Here is an 8,993-nt window from a genome sequence, read left to right as displayed (position 1 = left end):
AGGTCTGACACAGCAGGGCTTTCCAATGCTTTTGGTTTTGCAAGGTCCCCTGACAGCATGGGATTTGTTGCTGTAAGTGGATTCCTGAATGGGAAAATGTGGAGGCTAGTGAAAGGGGAAAAAGCAGTGTGAATTTTCCCAAGCTACTCAAAGGAAAACAGAAGGGAAAAGTTAATATCAAAGTCTAACACCTGGTGCTGTGGACAGAAGGAGTGCGTGAGGAACGTGATGTTTTAGTAAAAGCATATTTACAAGAGGTGTTGCCTTCCTTGGACCATGAGCTTAATTCTATTATTGGTTCTGCAAACCAGTCTATCAAATTGTGATTACTTCTGCAATAAATTGCTTCTTCTGCTTTCTGGATTAAGTCTGTGTTGCTGTATTCTTCTGCCACTCCCCAGCCTTACAGCAAGAGGAAAAGGCTGTCTCTCAAAAGGGTCCACAGCTGTTTTCCACAGGACTCATTCCTATTCCAGTAGGAAGTGCTGTGGATTGTCCAGTTCCTTACCAAAAGGTCTGTCCTGACCTCAGTTAAGACTGTGCATTTGATTCTGGCTGGTGATCAGAAATGCTCTTTTCCAGCTTTTCTGCCTGCATGGGCTATCTCTCTGACTAAGAAGAAAAATAAAAGTAAAAATATATGTAGACCTATGTGCACACAAGGAAGGATAGAAGTGTGGTTGTTAAAATTCAGTATTTTATAGTAACTATGGCTGGAGGTGTGTAGAGGGGCAGTTATTTATTTTATTGAAATCCTCATTAGCTTCTTATAAGCTCTCCCTCTTAGTCAGTTGCTCACCTTATAAATTTCATTAGCTTGGTGTGTTTTGGATAATGTAGAATATTTTCCAAGACAGAGAAATCACAGATTGTTTTCCATTTCTTTCAGCTTGTTTTTACCCGAGTAGGGAACCTACCATTATGTGGCCAAGTAAAAAAAGATGTAGCTGTACCATTCTTTTCAAGATAACAAGGTATTTTGTTTCTGACTTTTGTCTGATCTCACAAGTGGCCTTTTCTAGTCTGTCCTTTAAAAATATCTGTGCATATGAAGACAGAGGGATAATGCAATGCCTGTCCCAATAGGGTCCTCCAGAGATTGCAACTTTGCAGAGAAGCATTGCTCCTGAACAAGGGTCTGCTGTGGGGAAACAGAGAGATTTGGCATGCTGATGCAATTGGATGGCAAGACTGTAGGGTGAGGGACCAGAATTGCACTCCTGAGCTTATCAAGAAAAGAAGTTCACAAGTATGTGATCTTGGGAGAAGATGGAGCCTTTAAGGAAAAACAAAACTAAACTCAGCTAAACAAGGAGGGAGAACAAGGAGGAAACAGAACAGAAATTCTAATAGACCTAGGTAAATAAGGTTTGGATCTAATTTAAATAACACAAACCATTAAATACCAGCTAAGACATTCTCAGTGGTAAGAAGCAGAGGGATGCAAATGTACTAAATTGAGCACGACCGTGAGGAACATTACAGCAGTCCCACATGGTACAAGCCAACATCTGCTTTTCCAGGAGGATGGTGGCTTTCAGTGGAACATCCTGCTGAGCTGTGTGCTCCTGCCTAGATGGAGCTTGCAGCAGCCACTGAGCCCCCTCCAGGCTACATTGGCAGCCTAAATGCTGAGAGACTGGAGGTAAGAGACAGCACATCCCTCTCTGGAAGACAATAGCTGTGAATATTTGACTGTTTAAAATCAAATCATGAGCCTCAGAGTATGGAAAACTGGCAGAGAATTGAGAAGGAGTCATTTCAGCTCAGCTGATGACTGAGTCCTGCCTTTGCTATCAAAAAACATGCAACAAAGTGGCCCTGCTGTCTTGCAAGTGACTGTCATGTAGAACTGACTGTCCTTTATTCAGTGTCCTGGCTAATACAGCCTGGAAAGTTCCAAGTAATTAAGATTCAGGCAATCATACTCATAAGAGCATTTTTGCATTGCATGCAGTATCTCCCTTTAAAATAAATACTTAGGAAGATACTTTTTTTTCACCCATTTGTAGTTGAAAATTATCCCTGACATCTCTAATGCAAAATAAGCTGAATTCCTTGTAATTTAAGATCAAAACTTTTATATAAATGAGATTACTATTGTACAATAACAGCTCCAAACTACCCAGATTCACTATACTGTAAACTGCAGTATTTGGCACTATTACTTCAGTGCTAAAACAATGGAAGTCTTAGAAAATCAGAGCATGGTGATTGATACAGAATTCAGTTTATCTACTTTAGGAAGATGTGATGAAATAAAGATTTTTATGTGTACAACTTACAATTTATCTTTGAAACTGAAGTAATATGAGCCTCCAATTCTATGTATGGGCTATGCAACAGCCTGGATTGAAAGCTGCATTCTAAATTGCACTGCTGTTCCAATTGACTTCTATGTCTACATTGAATGCAAAAAAAATTGTGTGTGTGTGTGTGAGTCTGCCAGTGGGAGAGATTTGCTCCATTTTCTGCTGGGAAATAGACTTCCCAGTTTCCTTTATGCACCCCTGAGACATCAGTAGATTCCTAAGAATATTGCTGAATAATATAGACTTGCAGTAGGGATCTGTGTTCCCATGGTTTCCAGTGAGTATGTCTTTGAGGAAGGGGACTGTAGAAGATCTTTAAAAGGTTATGTTGTTCTAGGAATTTTTTCTCTTTTACTTTTATTCTAGGGTAAGAAGATGTTGTGGTTGGTAGTGAGGCAGACTGGAATATGAACACAAAAAGAGAAGCAGTAAGTGTTTGTTAGTCTCCCAGAGGTCTAAAGTCTTGTACAAAGTACAGGTGGGGTGGTGGTTTTATTACAGCACTTTTTCAACCTTTTAAAATCTCTCAGTGTTCCACTTTTCACGTGCCTTTGGAATATTAAATTCTAATTCATAATGTCCATACAATGGCAGATCTGGAAAAGAGGTGATTTTCAGGTTAGCACTGGGTCAGAGGAAGGGAAGGGGGATGGACACAGTGGGTAGCTCTTTCCTGCGGAAGCTGTAGGGATCCCTGCTGTGGCATTCTCTCCATCAGGTACAGGTCAGCCAGATCTGTGATACAAAGCCTCTCTTGAACCCTCAGGACTCAAAGGTGGCTTTCCAGGATTTTTATGCATAGAATCAATTGATCAAATTTCCCTCTATATTCAAAGCATGAATAAAGGGACATATGAAGCTGTCCCTGCCTGAGAGGGCAGCCCAGGATCTGTAGAGCCAGGCAGCTGCTGCTGGGTGCCCAAGGTCTGCACTGCCTTTTAGTAGCTCTAACATCAGATTATGTCTAGGGTGCCACACAGGCAGACTGTGCCAGATGTGACCTGGGGGGCATTTGTTGGCTCATCTGAAGGGCATCCAGTTTGCAGTCCAGACTTCCCCTATATGAACTCAAATGCAGGAAAGAGAAATATTATGTAAATTCCAAGGTGCTTTCCTGAGCTGTGCTAAATTCTATCACTGGGTCTACTTTGAGTAGAAAGCCCAGTAGCCTAGGCACTGTTTTTCTCTAGAGGGTGTGCATGGTCTTTGCACTGTGCAGTACAGCCAGAAAATTTCAGGAGAAGTGGGGTTTGGAGCACAGGCAAAGAACTGCCAATTAAATGATTTTCATAAATAAAACATAAGAATAAGATACTATATTTGAATCTAGACTTTTTTTTTTTTTTTTTTTTTTTCTTCTTCTAGGAATCTGGAATGAACTCTGCCAAAATATTAGGATTTCTGACTGACTTGTCACTCCCCCTCAGCCATCTTTCAAATGGGTCAAAATGTAAATGCAGTATCGTGTTCATAGAGTGAAATCTTCCTCCAGCAGCTGATTCACTGACAGGAAGAGTCTATTGCCTAGCTACAGCTCAAAGAAGATTTTTCTGAACTTTCAAGGTGGAAATATATGCTTTTTGGTGCTGAAGATCCTAAGCTTGACTCTCAGTGTTTATGACACTGCAAGAATGGAAGCTGCAAAGTCAAATTTTCTACAGTATAATGTGGTGCCACTGTACCAGATGACACCAGTTAGTGTTATAGGCTGCTATCCTGCTTTGGCAGAAGTAGGGGTGTAGGAACAGCTGTTCTCATGGTTCATCTAGCAGTGCTTCTACTTTGTCTTACCTCTCTCTGAGAAAAATACCTGCAGTGATTATGAATTTGGGTCAGTCACTTAGGAAAGTCTCAGGTACTTGTTGCACTTGTCTTCTGGCATTTTAGAGGAAACTGTTCTGGGGGATAGTGGAAACAGGAAGCTGGCTTTGGAGGGCTCAGTGTGTTCAGTCACATGCCTCAGCACAGTCTGAGTACTGGTTTTACTTCCAAACTGGTTTTACTTCAAAGCAGCTGAAGAATTTTAGGGTTTAAAAAAAGCTTGCAATTGAAAGGCTTTTGAATGTTTATCTTTGAAGACAGGTCTTTGGTGAGTATCAGCTAATGCAGCACCACTGAATTAAACAGAAATATTTCTGAGTATCATCAAGGGGGTCATTCTTTATATTAGCTGAAGCAAATGCCTCAAATGTAGCTGGAAATGTACCACTTCATGCTAAATAATTCTTTATGCATTTATACTTTGTTTTGCATGGCAATCTTTTACCCAAGATTCTAAAAATCTGAATAGACTTAAGCATCTTCTCTAAATTCTGACTTCTGATTTTTAGCTATAGGTAACCAAGATGCATTCTCTAACACACAGAAGCCAGGATCTCCTCCCTCCCCCTTTTCTGTTTTGGGTCTTCTTTGCACTTTAATCAGAAACTCTGCCCAGAGGTGACTCTCCTCCAAAGAGCAGGAGCTCTTTCCAGCAGGTTTCAGATTATGAGGCCACACCTCTGATTCAACAAGGACTCTACAGTGCATCTGGGAAACTTGTGGAAAGTATCCATCCTACTTGCCTTCAAAATTAATTGAAACAACACATCACTGGTAGCTTGGTGACTATCTCAGAATGCACAGACTAAATTAAAAGAAACTGGTTTCTATTTTGAATATCATCTATCCATAGCTCCCATAAAATTTATGGACACTAGGCTCAAAGACAGGCTGTTTTCCTGAACCTTCACCTCAACACAATTTCAGCACATCTCTTTCTTTGTGTCATTCTCTCAGAGTATGTTCACATTCCAATGCTTGCTGATACACTGATGACATTCTTTCTGTATGAACAAGGGCAAATAACAGCTTTTGAGAAAGCATTATTGAAAGGTATGTTAAAAATTGCTCAGTGGCCAGAAAGCAGTTGCCTTATTTAAGTCTAAGTAAAACATAAACAGCCTGTTAGAGACTTCTGAAGATGATAAAAAGCCTGTTTGGATCATTTTAAAATATTTGCTAAGCAATGGCCTCTTTTTCTAAATGCTAAGACCCAAAATGTCATCTGAATAAAATATTGTATATGGCCACCATATTAGGTTAGCTATTGCCTTTAAGGAAGCCACATACCTAATGGATCTAATTGCTCAAGGAACACTATAAAATTCCATTTTTCTTTTGTAAAATACGTTAGATCATGTTCAAGCAAAAATAGTTTAGTGATTAATATTCTTTCTAATTCTAGAACTGGAATCTGAAGCAAGCATTGAAATGGTCTGCTGAAATTGTAAATAGCATGCTTGTGGGGAAAAGATAGCAAGTTTGTGCTAAATTGTACTTCTAAATAAATTACAAAAATAATGTTCTGAGCATAATTGTATTTCAGTAGAATGGATAGGTGCCTGGCAACAAAGCTGAACAAATGTTATACATATGTACACAAAATAATATATTGTATACATATAAATGTATAATATAATGTATAAAATGTATGCAAAATAATACCGATGAAAAAGGCTCGTGTTAAGCTTAAGCTGTGTATGCACAGATTTTGCTGGTGCACACAATGGGAGACACTGAAAATGAAAAAAAAATTAAACTACTCGATAAGAACTGCATTTACAGGACATGGGAACAAGACTCATGCCTTTCTGAAAGGTCCTGGAAGATTTATTTCTCGGTTCAGGCAACACTCCCTTCAGCAAGAACAGCTGAACACATGTTCATACGAGAACATTACATAAACCCCACAAAATTAAAAAAAATATTATCTCATATTTTGGTGCCCACTAGAAAATATTAACTCATTCTCAATACTGAGTTGGAGAAGTGTAGGGTTTTGGTTAATTTTTGAGGGGTTTTAGTTATTAATTTCCCCTTCCTACAAAGCATGAACTGAATCTGATGATATTCAATGTGTGTAAAAAAGGCAGGGCACATGATGTTTCATTCTGGGACCTGAAAAATGGGAGCAGTCTTTTAAAATAGTTGTCATGATGTAAAATGTCACCTACTGTGGCATGGTCCTGGCTATTTTAATACACATAACTTAAAAACATGTGAGGATAAAACTGTTATCCATGTACGTGCAGGCCAAGTGGCAGCACAACATGAGCGGGTTCCTGGATGGGAGCTCGGTGATGTCAAGCTCAAGGTTTACACTCTTGGAGTAACCACTGCTCTGTGCAGTAAATTACAGCTCTCAGCTGCCTGTCAGTGTCTAGTCAACCTGTTGGGAGCTTTAATACTGACAGGGAAGAAGGCTGTGATGAAATATTCTGTTTGAAATGCAAGCACTTTCCACTGCAGCCCCAAACAAAGGTCACGTGTGCTCAGGCATGGAACAAGGTAAGTTGTTAAATATCATAGAATTATAGAATGGTTTGGAAGGAACATTAAAGCTCATCTAATTCCAAACCCCCTGCCATGGGCTGACCAGGTAGCTCAGAGCCCCATCCATCCTGGCCTTGAGCACTTCCAGGGATGAGGCATCCACAGCTTCTCTGGCCTCAGTACCCTCACAGTAAAGAATTTCCCTTTAATATTGAATCTAAATCTCACCTCTTTCAATCTAAAGCCATTCTCACCTGTCTGTTACTCTGTGCCCTTGTAAAATGCCCATCTCCTGCTCTCTTGCAGACTCCCTTCAGGCCCTGGGAGGCTGCTACAAGGTGTACACAAACATGTTCTGCATGTGAGACATGCAGTGTGAAACACTCGGGATGGCTGGGGAGCACTTGGAGGTTGCATTTCCTGCAGAAAGGGATTTGCCTTGGGGATCATCACTGGGGGTCCCAGCTTTGCAGTGCAGCTGGAGAAGCAGAGGTGGGATGGCAACAGACTCCCCTGGGGACACCCTTCAGGTGTCACTTTAAGCAAATGAGTAACACTTCATTTCAATGCACAATGCCAAGTGTGTGCTGAATATTGTGCTTAAGTAGGAGCTTAAAATCACAGCTGTCTTCCTGCTGCTTTTTTTGTGCTCACAGAGCATCTTCCTTACCTATTTAACTTGTGGAGGCTCTGGCACACCAGCCTGAACAACTTGCTGATACTTTTGGGGCTATTGGAGGGATGTGCCTGGGCTTAGATGCAGACTTCCCTGCAGCACACAAATACATAGTCATGTGGAGAAACCTATCACTGTTTTCCAGGCATCACTTCTTCAATACTAAGGCTCTGAATTCTTGTAAATAGCTTAAGATTTGGATGTGAGGGAGCAGAATGCTTGAAAACGTTGGTTACATTTCTTTTGAGAGGGATATTTGTGTCTGCACTGAGTAAGGTATGGCGTTCTCAATAAAAAGTGCTGCATTTCCTCTCATGATTATACAGCATATTTCTTCCTCAGGGGCTTTTCTGCTTATGCTTGAAAAAATCATTTTACCTACCACTGCCACAGGTTACCTGGGATCAAAAGGAAACACACAACTGAAGCACAGCTTGCTGCTGAACATCAGCCTCTTTAAATGTAATTACAATTTTGTTGTCATTGGATGGTAGAAGCCAGAGAGGATCAATTCAGTCAAGTCTGTACCAACTTTTTCTGAGGTGGACCAGAGAAAGAAGGAAAAAAAATTCCAAAGCTTCTGGCAGCAGGAAGCCAGCAGAATTTAGGCTGAACTGAGTTGCAAATGCCATTGGTAAGCAAGTTTTTGTAATCAACACAGAGACTTAATATATTGTACAGTGTTCCAAAGATATCAACTGTGGCTTGGTAACCTCCTGAAATATTCCTTGTCTTTTCTTCATGAGATGCCCACAGCTACCCATTGCCATCCCCACAGATACATGTTGGGGTACTTTTATATTTTTGGTGAGGAGTTGCAGACAAGCAGGGAAGTGTGGGGCTGAACATTCCACAGAGCACTGCTGTGACGTGCCAGATGCAGAGCCCTGTGCCTCAGGGGTACAGACAGGGTCAGCGAGGTAATGGCTTTGATACTTCTGCTTAAAAACGATGGCAAAAAGAACAATTCAAGAAGGAAAAAATAAGAGAGTGAGGTCAAGTGTGGGGTATTTTATTCAGAATTCCAAACTGATTGCACTTTGTTTTTGCCTCAAGTATTTATGACCTTCCACCCAGGTTCTGTTTTATGGGAATGTCTGGGGAATTGCTCTGCTCCCAAACAAAATGACTGCTGGATTAATTTGATGTTTCTGGTATCTACTCTGTTACTGGGCCCTCACCAAGAAGAACAAATGACACATATTCAAAGCAAAGAGGTAGCAAATGTTGCAAAAAATGGAATAAGTTTGTGGAAAGGCCTGCTAATAAGATATACAGTATTTGCATTGGTTCACAAATGATTTACAAAGAAGGAGGGAAAAAGGGGATGAATATCATCACTTTCATAATTTACTTGCAAAATACATAAATAAATAAATGGGATAAATAGTTTGACTGGCTCTGTTTTTAACATAAGAGCTCAATGGAAATGAAAGAGGACTCTGTAGTTCTCATTACTGAATTACATTTTTTTTTGAGCCTGACTGTGAAAGGAAGAAGTGAATACTTAGATGTTGTTTGACCAGAAGCTGATGAATGCACTCTTTAGAATGTAGAAATGCTTTTTCCAGCAACCAGAAATATGTAAAATGTGAAAAGACTTTATTTGCAAACTGATTAGACTCTTCCTTGGTCTCATAGGGTGTGCAGAGATACAATTAAACTCATATAGTAATTGGATTTCTCCCTCC

The 8,993-nt window shown here is 40.2% G+C and overlaps 1 long non-coding RNA gene across 1 annotated transcript; it reads left to right on the top strand.

The window, feature by feature from the left end:
• Positions 1–891: 891 nt before the first annotated feature.
• Positions 892–4,198, top strand: LOC306806677. Its single transcript, XR_013775526.1, has 3 exons — positions 892–974; positions 2,679–2,765; positions 3,678–4,198. It is a non-coding gene; the product is annotated as an uncharacterized lncRNA (long non-coding RNA).
• Positions 4,199–8,993: the final 4,795 nt, after the last annotated feature.

The sequence above is a fragment of the Erithacus rubecula genome, assembly GCF_903797595.1.
Source record: "Erithacus rubecula genome assembly, chromosome: 1".
Classification (NCBI taxonomy): Eukaryota; Metazoa; Chordata; class Aves; order Passeriformes; family Muscicapidae; genus Erithacus; species Erithacus rubecula.
The sequence above is the reverse complement of the archived record's forward strand: the minus strand, read 5'-3'. Positions and strand labels throughout refer to the sequence as shown.